Raw genomic sequence first — 21,923 nt, 5'->3', positions numbered from 1 at the left:
TTTCTCCCTTTTTCTAACCCTGTAAATATCAATATTTTCTCTGGATCAGTTCTCATAAATCAAAGTAGTCCTGGACAAGTAAGCCAAACAGAAGACTTACCTAGCACTGTGTTCTCTCTCCAACAGAAGCCAGTAGAAATGCCTAGAAAGAAAAAGATAAGCATATGAATGTGTTTCAGCACACTCCCAAACTTCACAATCTAAAGCTCTGGAATTTCCTGGTTCAAAAAGACTGAGTTTCCCAGCAGCTGGATTTCTCTTCTATATAAATTTCTTTTTGAACCCATGAAAATTAATACAGCTAAAACAGTCTGTGGCAATCAGTTCTGTAGTTAAGCTCTACACTGTGTGAAAGTATCAGGTTTTTATTTTTAACTCTGCCATCTGATAATAAGGAGGAGGAGGAGAATAAATAATGAAATGACTGAAGAGGAAAACACTTTCTTCCTGTTGATTTTCCATGACACTTGTGGTTATTTTGTATAGATCCGCCTTGTACTCTCAAGCCAAAAAAAAAAGAAAAGCAGAGAAGTCCTGGCAAATGCTGTTTCTCATAAAAAAAATTTAGCTTTGATCTTTAAAAAAAAAATACAGAGAAAGATAAAGTCCATTGTACACTTTTGATACAGCATAGACCACAATTACTTATACTCAAGAGGAAGGCATAACATGAGTGTATGATAATGTTATTTTCAATTTCGTATTCTTTTTCTTCACTGATAACTCACAACACTGAACCTTTTGAACACTGCTTAGCACTGGTCTGTCATTTTGAGAGAATAATTAGTTCGGAGTTGTTTTTTCCTACTGAGCAGAAGAAAATTGGGCAAAAATCTATTGGTTATAGCACGCCTGCTTCTCCCTTAAGTACATCACTAGGCATAAAGACAAAAGCATCCCTTGGAGTAAGGACAAGTCTCCCAAATCAAGTGCTAGGCATACATACAGCCACTCACCCAGAAGAGAAAGTTCCCTTAAATCACCACCTTTTCTTCTTCAATGACCACTCTGACAGTGACTGTAATTACTACCTGTAGTTACCAAATCCTACATTCTTAGAGTACAAGAATAAAAGATCAGAGGTAGGCAAGCCACTATTAGGACCTACTCCCAGAACAAGAAGTTTGAGAGAGAGATGTTTTCTTTAAAAGTTTACCAAATCTTCACGTAATAAGCTTTGCAGAATTGTTTTAGTCAAGATCAGTCTTATATCAATAAAGTAATTAGCAAACTTATCAGTTAGGTCAATAAATGAATTTACAATAAGCAGAAGAAAGTTCTATGTAAAACCAAGCTCAAAGAACACTGGAAACTTCTGTAAGGCTGTAGTAACAAACTCCATATAGTGGAATATCTGATCTACTGTACTTGCTTTATCCAAAGCCCAAGTAAACAAAACAAGTTTGATTTAGGCTTTGACAATAACAAAAACACATTTAAGTTGTCTTATGTCTTCAGCAATATATTTTGCCTTTAGGAAAAACAAAAAAACAAACACCACACCACACCCCCCAAAACCAAAACAAGTCTTAGTGAGACTTCAAAATCCTATCTCCAAGCTTGAACTTTGCATCAAATTTGTAAAGTAACATTTAGATAAGATATCCAAAATGTAAACAAAGAAATGACAGCAGCTTTATTTCACAATACACAGTTTATTTCAATACTTTTAATCAGTGAGAAACCAACTAAACAATACACAATTCATAATACAATCCTTGTAAAAGCTGGAAAAGTTATTAAGGTTCATGTCAAGTTCAACATGCTCTATTTTTAACTTTAGTCAAGTCCCTTCTCATTAGCAGTAACTTAATATTTGAGAAAGGATTAGGAGCAGCTAGGAAGTTAGTTTTATATAGAAATGAATTTAAATAATAAATTTTTAGCCCCAAAAATAATTCATTTAAAGTTAATTAGACCTAGCCAACTAATGTAATCTCCCATTGTCACAGTATACCAAATCAAGGCTTACAGATTGCTTTAGAAAGTAGTAATTACTTGCTTGCTATTATTTTTTCATAATAATTGTGTGCTACATAAGTTTCATTCTAAAATTAAAATAAAAATTCTGGACACTCCCTTTCCTTTAACTTCACATCCACATAGTTTGACACTAATGGAACAATTCCTTTAGCATAGCTTTTAATAGTAAAATTTAGGACACTGCTGTAAGACCTGCTGAAGATACTTTTTAAAGCATTTCACAAGATCAAACCAACCCTGACAATCTCATGATTGACTTACTAAGAAAAAAAGCAAAGAGTTAACACAATAGTGAATGGAAAGACAGACAATGCCTTTGAAAACAAGCCCAATACTTCTGCATTTCAAGGATGCTAACAAATAGGGAAAAGGCATGAGCATCTGCTTGTCTTCAGGAGATAACAAACTGGTTTTGAGTACTTCCATATACGTGAGCACCCATATCACATGATAGTTAGCCTTGTTTAGAGGCCAGAACTCTTTCAGGAAGTCTGGGGCATAAGAACTACCTGTTTTTCCTAGAGTTAGTGTTAGCACTAGCATAGACCATGACACATTTGTATGCATATGGCAGATATTAAAATCTTTCAGATGACTACTAGCAAAACAGTGAATTAGTGACCATCTCCATATTATTTTATTGCATGTAAGTAATAACTTACTTTCTCTGAGAGGAGAGACTAACTTCTGCCAGTTCTGACATCAGTAACTTCTAGTCTGTCGTAATAAACTGTAACTAATACAGAACTTAACATTTCCAAGATGACAGTAATATCTTTGTAGCTAGAGCAATAGAGAAGTGTTGTGGTAAACTTTTGCCTGGAGACAGTTTAGTCACACCTGGATATATGGCAGCAAAACCAAGATAAACAAATTATCCCAAACAGAAAACAACCAAAACATCTTAATTCTAAAAGCTGTATTTTCTGCTTATCTAAAATTATTAAAGCACTTCAATATTCTATGTTTTATCTGACTCTTGATCTGTGCTTTGTCCTTCTGTTTCTCTAGCTTTTTGACAAACAGAGATATAATCTAGGACTGCAAGCACTGAGTGCATGGAGTGAAGCAGATTCAAGATAATGCCACATTCTAGCAGACTTTGTCAAGAAATTCTTCTTGCACTTAGAATGAGGAAAGAACTGCTAAGATAGCTGCCAATGAAGAAATTTAAGTTGATTAGAAATGCAGGTAAAGAGCTTTACACCTTAGGCCTGTTCCAGACTTCCTTCAGAAAAAGTGACAGTGGTACAATTTTTCTGGAAAACTAGTCATTTTGGCTGAATCTTCTTGGTGTAACCTCTCATGAGAGTTAATAAAGTTTTAATATTAAAGCTGTTTCATCTATTCTGCAAAACATGTTTACAATATTGTTTTATGTAACAAATCTTAATGTAAATTCCTCCAACTACATAATATCACCTACAAACTAACTGATGGTGCCCAATCTTGTATTAAGAACTTACACAATTGCTTAATTGTGCCCCATGCCCCCTCAGGTTCTTGAAAGTAATACTGAAATGCATGAGGACTTCCCATGCAAGTATACAGAGAGTCAGAACAGTTTCTGAAATCCCCAGTTTAGAGGTGAGGCCTTTAATTTCACATGAATATGCTAAAAAATGCTACTTTAATATACCAGGCAAGTTAGAACAAGCCACTTTTCAGCTGTATTCTTTTGTGGTGTTTTGTGGGTGGGGTTCTGTTTTTGTTTTAGACTAACCAATAGTCCTAGCTGTATCCTTGTTTCAACCGATGTAGCTAAAGTCTCTCCAGGGCTGTTAGTTACTTATTTTTTTCCACTGTTGATACTATGGAGCCAGTGTAACTCTAGAAGAGAAACATTCCATTTCATGCACAGGTTTTTTTTTGTTGGCAGGGTGGGTTTTTTGTTGTTTTTAACAATAACAGTACATTAAAATCTTTTCTAAATGAATCAATCTGTGGTGAAGTGCCTTACTAACTTTATTCGGGGAGGAAGAAAAGCCTGGAAGATTTGCAAGTTTTTTATTATTCCAGAAAAAACAAGTCTAGACTGGATTGGAATTACTAATTAGCAAGGCTTCGTAATAGAAGAAACTTTCAAGGGAGTCAGTATCACTATAGGAAAGTATCCAACCTTTTGTTCAAAAATATTACATTAGAAAGTTGAAACAGCCTTGCTAACTGAAAAGAAAAAACTTTCAAAGTGGCTGAGGCAATTAATGTAGCTAAACTTGAGTCTATTTTGGCTATAGCCAGTATATATACTTCAAATAAAACATTGCCACTGTCTAGGATCTTAGCTCAACTGCTTTTGTTAAAAGATATCAACCAGCTACATCCTCAAGAAATCTGTAACAGCTGTGGAAGATCAGACTGTTTCTCCCATGAACTCTTGGAGAGTTCTTAAATAGGAATAATATACTGTAAAATACCATCAAAAATGCAGGTGTAAGTCTGACCAACAAGTCTAGCCTGTTTACTTTCAGAAAACCCTCTTGAGTGCACATGAAGTGAAATACAAATCTGACTTTTCTCTTAAACAGATAATAACATCCACTCTACAATGGTTTCTTTTAATGAAATTTGCGTGAATATGCTTTAGGTAGCTTTGAAGTTACCTTTTACCAGCAGTGAGTGTAGCCAAGACATTGCATTCAGCAAGAATTCAGTTTGCAATCTAGATAAACTTAACCATGGAGCTCAGCACAGGCTCACAGATCAGTGCAACAAAATAGCAATCCTGTGGTGGCACAGCTAGAGGACTGCAATGACAGCTTTGAGGTGATAAGCCTGTACCTCAGACTGCAAGCACATCCCTAATAATTAGTGATGCAGATACCAGCACTGTGACTCAAATCATCTCGCAGTAAATACTTCCCTAGGTGCAATTTCTTAGCTGCCTAAGACTGTTTATTTTGTAAACAAGGAAGTGCCTGTATATGTCACTACTTCATATCATATCGAAATGACTTGAGTATCATGCCCTGGAAACCTCTGTTCTGTGGCACGGGTAAAAATTGTTCTCTTGCTATGGCCTCACACTATAGCAATGGATACACTAGTATTTTCATGCTATAGTGTGTGTTAAAATTTGAACAGACTGCTTACTTTGGAGAAAAAGATACAGACACTTAACACGAATGCCTCTTAAAGACCAACCTTAATAAGGCAGAGATTTTTCTTAACCTCCTTTTACCAACAGTTTAAATGTATGACTTTTTTTCCACACTCTTACTATGGTCTAGGCTTGTTTTACTGAGAGTGGAAGGAGACTGGATTACTAACCTGATATCCTTAGCTCTTATGTTTTCATTCCCCCCTTAAATTTATGTTCATCCTGTTAATCTACAGACAGAAGTACCAGCTCACCTATCATTTCTGTGTAGTACTAATAGTACTCCCAAGGATGGAGCTCCTTGGGTTCTGTGGACAACTACTATCAAATCTACTTGTATAAAAATTCCAACCAATACCAACTCTTAAAGGTCTCCAAGGCAAGACTTAGGTCTTGGTTATGTTTATTGAAAAATACACATCTCCAAAACCAGTTCTAGAGAATGGCAGCAAATCTAGATCACGCTATAGGAAGTGACTCCTTGCCCACAGGTCCAGAGATGTTAAAAGAAATCATTCTGGAGACAGCTCTGTAAAGTATTTCTTGGTATGAGATATATGAAGGTGCACAAGTCCATGGGACCTGATGAGATGCATCTGCGGTTCCTGAGGGAACTGGCAGATGAAGTGGCTAAGCCACTTGCCATCATATCTGAGAAGTCGTGGCAGTCTGGGGAAGTTCCTACTGACTGGAAAAGGGGAAACATAACTCCCATTTTTAAAAAGGGAAAAAAGGAAGACCCAGGGGACTACAGGCCAGTCAGTCTCACCTCTGTGCTCAGTATGATCATGGAGCAGATCCTCCTGGAAACTATGCTAAGACACAACAAAACTAAGCAGGTGATTGTTGACAGCCAACATAGCTTCACTAAGGGCAAATCATGCATGACAAATTTGGTGGCCTTCTACAACAGGGTTACAGTGTTGGAAGATAAAGGAAAAGCAATGGACATCAACTACCTGGACTTGCACGACATATTTGACGCTGTCCCACACAACATCCTTGTCTCTAAATTGGAGACAGCGATTTGATGGATGAACCACTTGGTGGATATGGAATTGGCTGGATGGTTGCACTCAAAGAGTTGAGGTCAATGGCTTGATGTCCAAGTGGAGACCACAGTGACAACTGGCATTCCTCAGGGGTCGGTATGGAGACCGGCGCTGTTTAACATCTTTGACAGCAACATGGACAGTGGGATTGAGTGCACCCTCAGCAAATTTGCCAACGACACCAAGCTGTGTGGGGTGGTCGTCACACTGGAGGAAAGGGATACCATCCAGAGGGACCTTGACAGGCTTGAGAGGTGGGCCCATGTGAACCTCATGAAGTTCAACAAGGCCAAGCACGAGGCCCTGCACATGGGTTGGGGCAATCCCAAGCACAAATACAGGCTGGGTGATGAGTGGATTGAGAGCAGCCCTGCAAAGAAAGACTTGGGGGTGCTGGTTGACAAAAAGCTCAACATGACCAGCAATGTGCACTCACAGTCCAGAAAGCCAGCTGTATCCTGGGCTGCATCAAGAGTGACCAGCAGGTCAAGGGAGGTGATTGTCCCCCTCTACTCCGCTCTTGTGAGACCCCACCTGCAGTACTGTGTTCAGGTCTGGGGACCCCAACATAGGAAAGACATGGACCTTTTGGAGCGAGTCCAGAGGAGGCACACCAAGATGATCAGAGGACTGGAGCACCTCTCCTATGAAGAGAGGCTGACAGAGTTGGGGTTATTTTGCCTAGAGAAGAGAAGGCTCCGGGGAGACCTCATAGCAGCCTGCCAGTACCTAAAGGGTGCCTGCCCGAAAGGCAGAGAGGGACTTTTTACAAGGGCACGTAATGATAGGACATGGGGTAACGGCTTTAAATGAAAGAGGGTAGATTTAGATTAGATGTAAGGAAGAAGTTCTTCACTGTGAGGGTGGTGAGGCACTGCAACAGGCTACCTGGTGAGGTTGTGGATGCCGCATCCCTGGAAGTGTTCAAGGCCAGGTTGGACGGGGTTTTGAGCAACATGGTTTAGTGGAAGGTGTTGGAATGGCTGGGGCATTGGAATGAAATTATCTTTAAGATCCCTTCCAACCCAAACCACTTTATGATTCTATGAAATCATGCACTTCGAAAATAATGTTCCCCAAACCTACAAACTAATCATAAGTTAAAAAAACAAGTCTGGGAGGGAGACCAGGTAATACATGTTTTTGAGCGCAAGCTAGAAGAACTTAGTTTGTTCAGCCTAAAAAGCAAAAGGAGGGATTAAATTGCCATTTGAATATATTAAGTTCTCAAAACAAAAGCTTACCACTTTGTGAAAGAGGTTTGAGATATAGCCAGCCATAGTATCAACTGCTGAATCTAATGTTTGCTTCTGTTGCTATTATACTACTGGTTTAATCCATGAAATGATGCAAGAGGAAAGAGGAAAAGTTAGTTTAAATCCAAAAAGGAAACCCAACCAAACAAAAAGCCACATAAAACTTAGTAGCTTTTTACTAGTGAGGCAATGATCCAAACCAAGGAAAGAGCACTTTGTCATTCTACTCAAGTTCTAGTCTAGTGGATTCAATTTTACGCATGTAGTATAATAAAATCTCTTGTAACCTCAGACATAAGATCAACTTCATGAACAACCCCTTTTCTAGCCTTATCTCTGAATCACTGTGCATTAGACTGAAAATGCTGCTAAGTGTATATGACATTCTCTAACTACATCCACAAGGATTTAGATGCAAGAATGCATCTGGATGTCTCATAAAAAGAAGCCCTTAAGTAGAAGAAGCTCTGAATTCTCAACTCTGCATAGGTTTTCACCATCTTGTCTAAATTTTCACCAGTATAGGCAGTCATTTTTGCTCCATAAACTTCACGCTTGGTCACCAATTTGTATTCAAGTTCTTCAGCTTCTACAGGTTCTATTTTGCTTTGTTTTCCTTTTAAATAAGACAATTTTCATGTCACTGATACTAGATTACTTATGATTTACATTTCAAGTAAAATCTGCCCCTCAATGCTTCTAAGAGTCTTCAAATATCTGATAGACAAATACACAGACTGACTAAAGAGAACCTCCTTTCCCTCAACCCAAAAATAAAATACTGCTTTGCATCCCTATTGTTGCTTTCTCAAAGCAGAATGATCATTTCCTGAATTGTTTGGTGTAGATATTTTGCTTAAGCAGCAAGCACTCCAGGCTACAACTGATGAGTGACCTTGAGACAGCTCTTGGAAGGCAGTTGCCATAGTAACACCACCACAAATGTGGTACATCCTCAGCTGACACCACCAATCTGGTGCAACAGATCCATAGTAAGTACATCTACTCTGTATTAATGTCTCAATATTTAAGGAAGAAGTTACTAGGTTTTGGGGGTTTTTTTAGAATTATTTCAAAAACCTCTTGCGCCATGGTAGACACTGGATACTCTGCATGAATACAAGTGACTAAGGCTATACAAGTCTGCACAGTGCAAGAGGTAAACAAAGTACCATAAAATAATGCACTACTGAAAATTAAAGCTTCTCAGTGTGTCAGTTCAGAGCACAGTCCTTGGTCCAGGAAATGAGTCTACTGAAGAAAGCTTACAATAGCACATAACTAAAAGTTTGTTGTCTTTTCTCAGACTCTCTAATACAAATAAACTTTATGAAGCCCTACTGTGTCAAACTTAATGCAAAATGCAAGCACAATGGATTATTTTTGCATGCCAGAATATTCTCAGTCTCACCTGTGCAACCTCACCACCACGAATAAACCTTCAAACCAACTTGCCACTAAGAAATAGCTTTACCCCAAAGGGATTTTCTCTACATGGCAAGCTACTAGTTCTTGTAAGATTTGAAAGAGGAAGACAAAGGTGAATCATTAATGAAGTGTCAATAAAAATGAAACCTCTAGAACTGAAGAGTGCTAGTTAACAAAAATGTTCAGTAGAACCATTTCTGTTTAAAGAGAAAGGATTACTGAACAGATTATGTCAGTTAATTATAACAACCTAGCAGTCAGACATCAAAGTTTACTTTAAAATGAAACTTTCAAGACCCATCTTTTTCTTAAACTCAAACCACCAGAAAAGGCCAATCATAGTTTGTTGATGTTCAAAAGATTCTATTATAAGTAAAACATTTGTGTATTCTAATTAAAAACAAGAGCTAGGACTGCTCTGCCTCTGATAAAGTCAGCTCACTTCATAGGTTTGACCTTATCCTAAAGGAAAACATTTGTTAAACCTCCATACCAGTGGAATCTGTGTATCACCTAAGAGTTAATTCCAGTTAGAAGTAAAGTCATACACTTTAAAACAGGCTTTTGGACACTCCAATCTGAAGAGTCTGGTCCACAGTTAATTCAGTCAGTCAAGTACCCACCCTGAAACCTGGCTGACTAACCTAAAGGTAGACAGAAAACAGGAAAAAAGTTCCCAGACAATACGAAGCAGGCATTTAACAGGGCCCTAAATCCAAAAACACATCAATTATTTTGGTGACTGTGTGTTATAGTGCAATTACCAATCAAAACGGTTCAGCTGTGTTGCTTTTGGAGGTCTGGAAACACTGTCACCTTGGCTCAAAAAAGTATTATTTGAGATTGATGATCCTGTCAATTACTGTTATGTGCCACTCTTCCCATTTGCATAATTTCTGTGAAGTTGCAGGTAAGATGTCTGTATTCTAAATTGACCTGTGTCCTATCAATCTGTGTACAGGCACTGACAGATTCCTTTTGAACAAGTGTTCATATAAACATTGAGTATGTTTCTATTTAGCAATAGCTTCCTACAGTAAACATACTTTTATCAGAGTACATTAACTTGTCTTCAGCTTTGCACATAGTTGTATATTTTGGCCTAGCTGTACAGGTTAACTTTGGAAACTATCTAGACCTAGACATCAAAAGCACTCTTGGTATAAGACATAGCTGTACTCAGAACTTGTACTGTACTGTCCTTCCCTCCCCTTTTGTTTTTGTCTCCATATAAAAAAAAATCTTCAGACAAAAAAAAAGTTTAACCTCGATTTTGTGGAAATGAAAGCTAGAACTTAAGTGACACTGCAGATTATTAAGCACTGATTCTATAAATGCTGCCAAGTACGTCAATCTATTCTGCAAGTTCTTAGAAATATGTATCACCAGCTATTAAAGATCTTCACTGTTCTTAGTCCTTAACCTTAGCCTAGAAACCATGAAGTCCCTTATTACCTATGACAGACCACTAATTACAACAGCATAGGAGAAATGAACAATAAAAAAAATTTTCATAACAAAACCTAATACATTCTAATCCTACAGTCCTGTTAAAAATTCTTCAACCCTAGACCCAACAATGTGGGGTTGCTGATCTTGAGTCTCTAAAGAAGTTATGCATTTGATAGATTAATTCTACACCAAAATAGAATTATTGCAGTACTTACCCCTTTCAGTAGGTTATTCTGCTCAGCAATACATATATGCACTAAACTAGTAACAAATACACATTAAATGTTCGCAGGTTTCTCAACATCAGTTTTCAGAACACCACTCAATATATCTACTCAATCCCTATTGATTTAAGTGAAATTATTTTCCAATGCAGATACAACAGGTAAGGAACTACCAGTAATGATACATAATTAGTAACTCCACCAACTCCTTCTAGTTACAGACCCAGGGTAAACAAGGGGTACTGAATTTCTCCTACACCCAGGTACCACTTAACTCTGTCTTCTATAACACATTTGTTTCAGGAACAGAGTTCTTAGAGGAACTCCATTCAGTTTATATTTTGATACAACTACGGCTGCTCTAGTCCCAGCCCACGCGTTCCCTTACACTAGTACTGGGTGTTTGTGCAACTAGGGGTAAGCTGACAGCCCAAAGTTGTCTGGGTGGTTTTGTTTGGTTTTGGGCTTCAGGTTTTTTGTTGGCAGGAGGAAGGGAATGGACAATTTTGAGTTAAACCTCTTTGCAAGGGCCTCAGTCCCAGAGCAAGGGGAGAAGAGGTAACAAAAAAGGAGGCACAATCACCCTGACTTGGCTTCAGAGCTATGGAAGTGTACCATACTGCCTTGGAAAGACAGCATTCCACAGAAATGCATTATTTATATTTTTAATTAATACTGGAAAGAAGTCAGTTTGTTGTGATGTTGCTTGCTTTTTGAACAATATATCACCTTAGTTCCCACCTCAGCATTTAAGCAAAAAAAAAAAAAAACCTCAACCCATTATATAAAGGATTCTTTAGGCCCTAACCCAAAAGAGCATAAGTCAACAATAAATATCTGTAGTGACAGAAAGACAAGGCACGTTCAAAGTACAGAGTCCTCTAGATCTTGGAGAAAGGTCAAGGAGCCTTTTGGTAAACAAGAACTTAAACTGAAAAGAGCTTCAAGGTAGACAAATGAGGTTGAACCTGTAGATCCCTTCAGTTTGATTTTCACCAATGTATCTGAAGCTACAATAATTTTATAAATAACCATTAAACAGATTTAAAAGTTAACTGTTTTACAAAAGAATATGATTAGAATGGCATATGTTTCCTAATGTCTTTCTTCCTTTAGTATATCAAAGACACAACAAATTAAGATTTCCAGTTTAGCAACATACAGTCCTTATTGGAAATGTTAGTCTAGAATTACTATTGGAAGCAAGAAAAGACAGACTGTCACCTGGTAGTGATCATCTAGTAATAGTTACGGTTAACACAAACTGTAAAACAAGAAATTGAAAGCAAGATTAATATAATAAATAGCTGATACCCAGCATAGGAGTGGTTTATGCACGTTCTTACAAGTGAGAACTTTTTTTCTTGACTATTAATTTTCAAGGGAGCATTTGCTCACCAAGTAGCTTGAAGTTTCAGTCAGAACGAGACTTCTAACTGAAATTCCAGCAATATAAGCATGCCTGCATGTTATTAAAGGAAATAGTGGAAAATTTCACAGGCTGACATCCAGAATGTCTGCGGTTCCTTTTCATATTTCTCTCTTCTTGCAAAGCAGTTATTAGACCAGAACTTCAAAATTATTTTTTTTCTGTGAAGCCTGGAAATTTCCACTGCTTTAAAAGATTTTTAAAAAGCTTTCTCAAATGTACAGCTCAAACAACCTTACACTTCTGCCTAGATGGAATCTTTACAATAAGCAAAAGTTTCAATATAAAGCAGTGCTAAGATGGAGGGGGAAGGAAAGCACTTTGCTAATATACCAAAAGCATTGCTTCGCCAACCTGAAATATCATACTACATATTAATCTCTTGATATAGGTCATCTGAGGTCCAGCTACCGACAGATGGGTAAGACAAGAAGAAACAGTTCAGGATAAAGCTACCTTGTAGCTGTACATCCAGAAAATACAGTGGATGACAATGCAAGCTATTCTGTCCCTATCAAGTGATGGCTCTCCTTGAATTTCCTCAGATCTCCACTCATTTTACATCTCAATGGATTCCACTTGTCATCCCTACTACCTTCTTATGATCTGTAACACAGCCAGTACAAGTCTGACAAGTTTGCTAGCACCGGGTCTACACCTCACCTCTACAAGTCTTGTTTATGAGCTACAAACATGCATCACCAAAAGATTAGGGGCTTCAACAGAAAACCCACAGGTGTAATACAAAAGTCTTCAAAGGTACACCAGCCAGTGCAGATATTTTCTTGTTTTCAGTTTTCTGTGCACTGCCTTCTTAAGCAGGGGATCAAATGGGCATTCTAGCTTAACAGAGGTGCTAGTTTTGTTCCATTTTAATCAAGAGAACAATTTGCAGATAAAGTACTCTTGCTTTTGTTGCCTTTAGAGCTATCTATGACTAGATAAATACTTTAAATACTGATTAAGAAGGGATCCTATCAATTACTGCCTAAAAATGTTATTTCCCATTCAGAGATTTTAATGGGAGACCAAAACTTTCAAACAAGGAAACATAAGTTATTTACAAACCAAGAACTGTGCACACCCCAGCACATGGCATCAAAGTGGCACACAACCAAATAAGATACCTTTAAAATGTCTTGAATCCATTTGTTCTAGATTTTCTTGTTTAAAAGGCTACTACAAAACTATGGTTAAATGAGAAGTACAGCAGAGCATGGCTTAGAGCAACTATTTTTAAACTTCCTTCTTAAGTAGTTAAGACATACGGATTCTCTCTTATAGCACTGAAGTTATAAAATACCATTTGCTTGGCTTACTTATAAGTACTGGTTAGAAGGACTAAAAATCCATGCACACCTAACAGCATTACCAAAATGTGGTCCTCTAGTAGGCCATATGCTGAGGTCTGTCCATTCAGTCAGAAATCTCCACTCTGAACATCAAAAAGGTTTCCATAGAAGATAAAACCAAGAGAGTACTACAACAAAAGGTGCTGCTATGTCTACTCAAATTCATTGCAGCAGCAAAGATGGACAGAGGACAAAAGGGAGTGCAATACAACCCATAATTTCCTATTTCCACCTAACCTCTTTAGCCCAGCCTTTATGAGGAAAAAAAAAAGTTACAGGGGAAGAGGTCTGAAAAGTCTATCCAAGTCACTGGCAAAAAAAGAAGTCACAAATTTTTGTTTTAAATCATCTCTTTAAGATGTAAGCTGCTAAGAACAGATAACCATTTTAAAGTCATCATTATGAATAAGAGGAAAAAATTACTTTTTGAACCTTTACTACTTTTTCCATAAGCTTCCAAGAAACAATACAGTGCTTCCACATACTGATTGTGTGTGTGCACACACTCAACTGCTGTCTAAAAAGTTTTAGAAAAAGTTTATCCAAATAACTACATTAGCTGCTACCCACTCACACATATGTAATAGCAAAAAGCTGGCAGCACAGAAGTTTCCCTTTTCCTGGGACTCACTAGCTTCCAGAGAATGTGATGAAAACACAACTTGGGTATTTGACAAAATCAGCAATGTTAAAACATTAACACACTCCATAGGGCAATCAGTGAGTTGTTAGAATTAGATTTGAGTGTGCAAGGCAAAAACAGGGGAATGCAACCTTTGCTTTAGGTTTTAGTTCTTCAGACTGGTGCAGAAAGAACACAAAACTGTCATCTTGATTGACTGTTCTGAATAATAAAACGTTTCCTCAAAATACTGGAGTAGAGAACATGCTTTTTTTTTCTTGGGGAGGGGAGGGGGGGAGTAAATTGCTTACTTCTGTTTAACATTTCCATTAGTAGATACAGCAATAAAAGCCACCCAAACCACTCCCTGCTCTATTTATTACCTGTTCTATCACTTTGGGATGTTTCAGTGAGGCAGGGCACTCTGTTAGACATAAGGTAACCATAGAGAAAAGAAAGTATGTAGAGCAACACAACCATATTGTTATATTTTATATTCTTAGGTGTGCATGTATAACAACTAATTGCATTTTATTAGAGACTTCCCAGAAGAATAATTTCCTCAGATTCATGCTAAGAAAGCAAGCATTTGAAAGACATCTATGATTTCCCGGATCATTTATATAAGAGTCACCCAGAAGCTGATTGATGTACTTTGAGCAAGTTGGCTCATTAGTGATTTTATAACCAAACTTTTCATGCTGAATCAGCACTGGAAGTTGGATTTTACTTCACACCATTATCTACATGTAAAAGACTCAGCTCATCAATATTTGGCCAATGGGAGCTAACAACAAAACATTAAACCCATGCAGTCCAGAAGGGTTGCTTTCTAGACCTACAGCAATAATTTAAAAGTCTTTTAAGAAGAACAATAAGAGATCCAAAAAAAAAAAGTGAACTACTGCTTATGCAAGCAAAGAAAGCAGCTCACATATATACCAGAGATTTTGTCGTCACAAGATTTTTAAAATTTCATTTCACTCATTTACATAGAACGTAAATAGTAAAATAGCACCCTTAGACCTTACTATTCATTTGCCAATGTAAGGTAGAAATAGCTGCTTAGACATATTAAGCTACAACACTTCATATCTTGTGCTCTAGCTAGAGCCTAGTGCAATAACAGACCTGCTTAAGACTTAGAAAAACAAAGATAAGCAAAAAGGAAAAAAAAAAGGTACATCACTACCGTAAGCTTCTATTGCTTAGTCATTCTTTGGCATGGTGAAACATCAGAAACGCTTCAACTATTTTTCACATTCTTCCCAAGATTATGCTCTTATTCTTTGAAGTCTTTAATAAAAAGACGAGTCTCCAAATTAGCGCATAAGAGAACTACAACAGTAGTTTTGCAGTGGCTGGTGCTAGTGAGCCAGCTTTGCAGTGTAGTTCAGAAAAGCATGGGATAAGAAACAGCCTGCTTGATTTTTACCATGCAGCCCATTGCTAACAGATTTCAAGATTGCACCATCTGGTAGATCGGGAACATTATCAGCAAGTTATAGCTTTAAACAATATATATATACACACACAGTAATTCTCAAGTTTGTAACAACAGTTATGAAAATTCAGGTTTCTAGAAAAACAGGAGTTTAAAATCTCCATATTGGCTTTAAAAGAATCAGGAATTGTGGGGATGGAGGGGGGGTGGGTGGTTGGTTGTTTAAGTCTCCAGCAACTCCTCCTCAGGGGCTTGATATCTCATGACTTAATATTATGAAAGTCTCAAAGGGACAGCATAGTTTGTATTTTAATGCCTTACCTGAAACCACTGAGTTAAAGTTATGATACAGCCAACATATTTAACAAAGCTTTCATTGTAAAGAAAAGCCACTAATAATCACTTTAAAAAGTTCCCCATTAAGCATTATGACAGATCCTGTGACTTAAAGCTCTTATTGTCCCTCTTCATTAGGCAAAGATGACAAGCATTTGATACTGTTTAAATTGTTTACAAAAGCATACTACATGACCTGGAATAAAGAGATATTCTTCCTTTAAAGTTCAAATTTACCCATTGATGAGTATAGAGAAAGAAGGCCATTTAGCACATTATCCTGGTTTCAGCTGGGATAGAGTTAATTTTCTTCATAGTAGCTGGTATAGTATTATGTTTTGGATTCAGTATGAGAATAATGTTGATAAGACACTGATGTTTTCAGTTGTTGCTAAGCAGTGTTCAGACTAAGTCAAGGATTTTTCAGCTTCTTATGCCCAGCCAGCAAGAAGGCTGGAGGGGCATAAGAAGCTGGGAGGGGACACAGCCAGGGCAGCTGACCCAAACTGGCCAAAGAACATTCCATACCATGTGACATCATGCCCAGTATATAAACTGGGGGGACTTGACTGGGGAGGGGAGGGTTGCTGCTCAGAGACTAACTGGGCATCTGTCAGCGAGTGGTAAGCAATTGCATTGTGCATCGCTTGTTTTGCACATCTCAATTCTTTTATTATTATTATTGTCATTTTATTATTATCATCATTATTATTTTCCTCCTTTCTGTTCTCTTAAACTGTCTTTATCTCAACCCATGGAGTTTTACTTCTTTTTTTCCAGTTCTCTCCCACATACCACTGGGTGGGGGAGAGGGAGCAAGTGGCTGCGTGGTGCCTAGTTGCTGGCTGGAGTTAAACCATGACACATATCTATGGTTATAAAAAGGTGATATCTTACCTCCAAGAAAACATTAATTTAATACAGCATCACACAATATCATCACAACTATACCTGACTTGGTTCAGTAACAGGAAGAGAGATGCTTCCCTAGACACAGCACAGTGACACTGAAGTCTTGTCTAGCTTGTGATCAACTACAGAGATAAATGGGTGTTCTAAGACACTTGCAAGGAGTGCAATACACAAATTAACAGTTTTGCTACAGTTGGCTTAGGGAAAAAAAAAAGGGCACTGCATTACCTGCATTACAGTTCTGTTGCACATATGACCCAGACAAACACTAGCATTGAAAAGAAATGCTTAACATTAAATGAACTGGGTAAGCTTTCAAGAAAGTCTTTTACAATTGTTTTGAACACACATGCTGATCTGCTTTATTCTACACTGGTACACTGAAAGTAGCCAGCAAACACCTCATCTGCCAGTTTTTTTTCTTCAAAAACAACTAGTAAACAGTCTTTAGACAACAGATTTTGACTTGCTTTTTCCTAGTCTGGGTGGTTTCCCTAAGAATTATTTCTTCTTCCCTTTCCCGCATTCACTAACTGCTCTTCCACATGGATTTGTAACTATAGTAAAACCCAAGTTGAAGAAGACATTAGAAAGGATCTCCATTAGAAACGATTTAAGAACTAACTATATTTGTTGAAGGGAACACAGTCCATTCTTAATTCTTTGATATTTGCAGTGTCATTCAAAACCATGTTTGCATGGCCTAATGATAAAATGCTCCAGAAAATTTCATTTTTACCATTTGTGTTTGCTGAGAGAAAGCTGCTGGAATCACAAAAAAAGAAGGTATGTCATTCTATTCTGCTTCACCTAAAAGTTCACGAGGAAAACCACACATGTAGCCCTGTGGAAATTCTAGGCAAACAGAGCAAATCCCAAAGAGCAAGTTTCATCCATACATTAAATAGCCTTACAGTCTCTGAGACCAGGGAAATAAAAGGTACTTCTGCCTTTTCTTTCTGCCCTATTCCACTCAGTCTCTCTCCTACCACTGCTGGGGCTGGGAGGGGAGAGAGAAGTGTTAGGCTACAACTACCAGGAGAAACACATTATATTGATAACATTTTCAGCCATGCAACCTGTTTCGGTGTTGCCTTTGAAAAAGCAGACAACTAATTTTCTCATTTCCATGCAGCAGAGAACAGGAGAAAAAAAAAATCTCCATAACTCAGAAGTCACGTACAGACTATTCCATGCAACTACATATACAAACATACCTTGAAAATGTGCCTCTAAAAGGCCTTCTGGGTATACCTGTGATACTAGATTATCTCATTCCATGGCTCTGACACATCTCGACATGCATGGAAGTGTGGAAACACTAAAGGGTTCAGGCTTTGTGACAAAATGTCATACTCAGCCAAGGCTAATGCAGGTGCTAGTCATTATGGCTAGCAGTATAACAGCTATATTGTTCTGCAGCCTTCCTCTTGTCCCTCCTCCCCCCTTCTCAGGTGCACCTGATAAATCAGGGCAAAACTGCTATGTAGTTTAGCCACATGTGTAAAATGTGTATGGATGAAAAATTGCTTGCCCTGACCTAACAATTAAAACATTTTCTGGAGAACTTGTACAGTATTTTCAGATTTCCAGAACAATCTCATCCATAAACTGCAGTTATGATGATTTTAGACTTCAAGTCATAACACTACCCACGTTTGTAATCTTCAAAAAAGAACTTAGCTTGATGGTAAGAAAACCTTTAAAATAAGATTTCCAATAGGGTAATGATCCATAACCTAACAAAGAATGTTTGACAAACAGTTTAGCTACACCTGACCTGAACAGGCTCACATTTATCAGTGAAGGTGACAAAGTGGGGGGCCAGGCCGAGGGGACACACAACCAAAACCAAACCAAAGCACAAAAAATCCCAAATGCACACACAAAGCACACAAAGTCAGGGAATACTTAAAGGTAGTTAGATACCTGTAGAGCTGACCTTATCACCTCCACTCTTCTAGTATATTGCAAAAGAGCTACAACCTCAGAAGTAAGCAACTTACACCATACCCTAAGCTTATCATCAGCAGTAACAAGTCTGACTTTCCAGGGTATAAGCAAAATGAGCAGTAAAACCAATGGTGGCCCCCTTGCTCTCTTCTCCCTCTCATTTAAATAGCATGCTGTCTTAAGCAACTGCCTTTTTCTTACCTCCGCACAATGTCAGAAATAGAGCTGGCTGTAGACAACATAAAAGAAAAATGTGTGTCTATATCTAAAAGCATAAAACCTCACCAACAATAATTCCACACACGAAAGACTAAACATCCCTCATGAGATTGAATTTGGAGGCAAGGTAATTTTGTTCCACTTCAAAGAAAAATCAGCTTATTGATAACTGTGAACTAAAAATAAAAGTCACCAATTAAATTAAAAGTATTATTAAAGTAATAGGATCCATCTGAAGTATACCTCCCATTTACATGGGGTAAAAAAGGATTTGATGTACCTTCTCTTAACTAAATGCAGCATATAAAATCAGTGTGGAAATATAGTGCATAACAGATTCAGATCAGTAGCAGTTAAATTCTTTCACAATTGCTTCTTCCCTAATATGCTACATTTAGAAACATCAATAGATCTAGTCAGAGAAAAAAAGCACACAGGCATGCTGCCCCAGCATTCAGGTTTAGATATTCTTCACCACCCTATCATATCCTTGGCATAAAGAATACTATTCCTCCCCTCCCCCTCATCTCCATTTTTAGTATGAAAACAAGTCAGAAGAATGCTTAAGATACTTCTAAATACTCATAATCAAAAAGCTTCCATAAACATAATGCAGAATATCCTGTATCATACAGTAATTCAAGATCACCTCTTCGAGGGAGGCTCATTTAAATGCAGGAGTTGAAGCAACCTCCAGTGTCAGGCTGTAGTGTCCAATATCATTTTACATGCTACCAATGGCTTGATTTTGCAGACAAATATAAGCAAGACCCACTTTCTTTCTCAGGGTTCTTTAAAAGAAATAAAAACACCAAACACCCACCCTTTTCTACGCAATTGTAACATAGAAATTAATCTTGAACATTTTTACTGTAATTTCTTGTCCATTATTAATGGAAAAAAAAAAAAGGCGATCAAAAGATAATGTTCTGTCGTAAAAGAGATTTCCTTCTCCTTCCTACTCTGCATTTTGTCTCAACTATATATTAGTCCCAGTGATACTATGCAAAAAATTGATAAGCAGACAATGCAAACTTCCAAGTTAATAAAAGCCAGGGATTTCAAATGAAGAATTAAAAACCAAATAAACCAACCCAAAACCCACACAACTCATATGCCAAATAAAAGCAGACTAGAAACAGCATGCTGTCATCAGGAAAGGTACTTAAAGTGCAGCTGAATACTGGGTTTATTCTGTCTGCTATCATTTCCCCTATCTCCCAACCTCTATCTTCATATCACAGCAGCAAATCCTTTGGTATTAATGAAAAAACAAAACAAACAAACAAAACCACCAAAAAACCCAAAACAGTAGTAGTAACAGAGTTGAATGAAATTTTGAAAAAACAGTCAGTTAAACAGCCCATTACAACTGCTAACAGTAAATGCAATTACTATGTTATCATGCACAGTCTAGTTAAAAAAAAAAAACCAACATGCACATACACACACACACACACCCCCAATGTAATTTTGTCTGTTTCCTCTAAACCAAGCTCTTATGCTGAGGCTTTCACTCCTATACTGTTTGTTCCTCTGAAGCTATCTTGTATGTATATTTAGAACACACACATCTTTGTCTTCTGTGTAGCAGCTCTTACAAGTTGGAAATATTTCACAAGAAAATATTTATTTTTACAATAGTGATGACAGAATTTTAAGCTTATTTTAACTGTATTATAGATACTATATAGCTAGACATTACTGTCTCTCACACTTCCAGATTTGCTTCAGTTTTCTCTTGTTATTCCAGATAGAATCCAACATAATATTTTCTGTTAACTTTTATCTAACGGTTTAAAGGCAGAATCAGATTTATTTTTTTTTTCTTAACAGGTTAAAGAGGAAGGAGATGCTGCCTGAATAAGAGAGACCGATTTAAAATTGTGTTCAGTGGATGAGCTGACAAAGCGGGAAGCTTCTGTTTTAAAAGAAAACCTGACTGTGCTTAAGAGTAGTAGCAGAAACCACAAACAGAACCAACTTTAGAACCAAACAAAGAGGACTCTGGGAATTATGTCAACCTCAGACAACATCCCCACCCATATTCACCCCATTTATAACCCTGAATCCCTAACACCTACAGTGGTATGTGGCCTCAGGAAAAAAAAAAAAAAAAACCAAAAACAAAAAAACCACAAAAAAACCCGAACAAAAAACCAAACAAACAAAGAAAAACAAAACAAAAAAAAAAACCAAAACCCCAACAACCAACCAACCTCTCATCTCCATCCCTCAACAGCACAGTTTCATTGCAGCTACAAGGCAGAAATGCACGAGAGGCATGAAAATCAACGTTTTATTTGCAGTATTTCTCATCCCCTTCCTTATTACCAGAGACAAGGAGACAAGAGAAGTCATCCCTGAAACTTACCGAGGCTACAGGAAGATCAGAAGGAGAATGCAGATAACAAGGTCTTTGGAACCGCCTCAGTATCAGATAAACCCAGATGAATGGCAGATAGGGCCATTCTAGCCCAGGTATTTCACTCTACCCAGGCTGAGAAACTGAGGGTCAGACGATTCTAAACACAAACCCACAGCGACTCCAAGGCTCTCGCTGTTACAGGAGGAACCTCCACCCAAACTCACTCACCCTACTTAGATATGCATCACAGAGCGATCCGGGAAGCCTTCAGCTCAACACGCTAGTCCCCCACCACTGCCTCAGGAATGCCCCCTTCTAACTACACTCGGCGCTAAAGTTACAATGGTTAGAAAGAGGTAAAGGCATTTACACGCTGCCCTGGGAATCCTCTCATCCCCAGCCTTGGGATTACTCCTCACACACACAACCCGTCTACGCTCCCCTGCCTCCTCCCCTCAGGGAAACACAACCATATTGGGGAGGGGGGCGAGAGGGAGAGAAGAGAGCCGCCCCTCAGGGCCAGCCCCAAGCTGCTCCCTTCCCCGGCAAGGGGCAGCCCGCCCTCCCCCATCCCAGTCCCACCCCAGCGCTAGAAGCAGGGGAACCAGGACTAGAACTCTCCTCCCTCCACTCGTTACTCCCTCCCTCCAAACCCCACTCACCTGGGAAAGGAGCCAAAGCTCGGCTACGTCTCCTTCTCCCCGTCTCCCCCACACTCAGCCTCTCGCCGCCATTTTCCTCGCTACCTAGATTTAAATAGGAACCAGCCTCCGCGAGAGGAGCCACAGGGCGG

At 38.2% G+C, this 21,923-nt stretch overlaps 1 protein-coding gene across 8 annotated transcripts in view; it reads right to left on the bottom strand.

The window, feature by feature from the left end:
- The window catches only part of NCOA3 (nuclear receptor coactivator 3), an 88,354-nt gene extending 66,431 nt beyond the window's left edge, over positions 1-21,923 (bottom strand). For all 8 annotated transcript variants that reach the window (XM_049816409.1, XM_049816410.1, XM_049816407.1 and 5 more), the window contains exons 1-2: positions 21,793-21,923; positions 101-142 (exon numbers count right to left, since the gene is read on the bottom strand). The gene's annotated coding sequence lies outside the window, so the exon portion shown is untranslated. The remainder of the gene's footprint in view (positions 1-100; positions 143-21,792) is intronic.

Source organism: Accipiter gentilis, chromosome 14 (genome assembly GCF_929443795.1).
Source record: "Accipiter gentilis chromosome 14, bAccGen1.1, whole genome shotgun sequence".
NCBI lineage: Eukaryota > Metazoa > Chordata > Aves > Accipitriformes > Accipitridae > Astur > Astur gentilis.
Note: the sequence above shows the minus strand (reverse complement) of the source record. Positions and strands in the feature narration are given on the sequence as shown.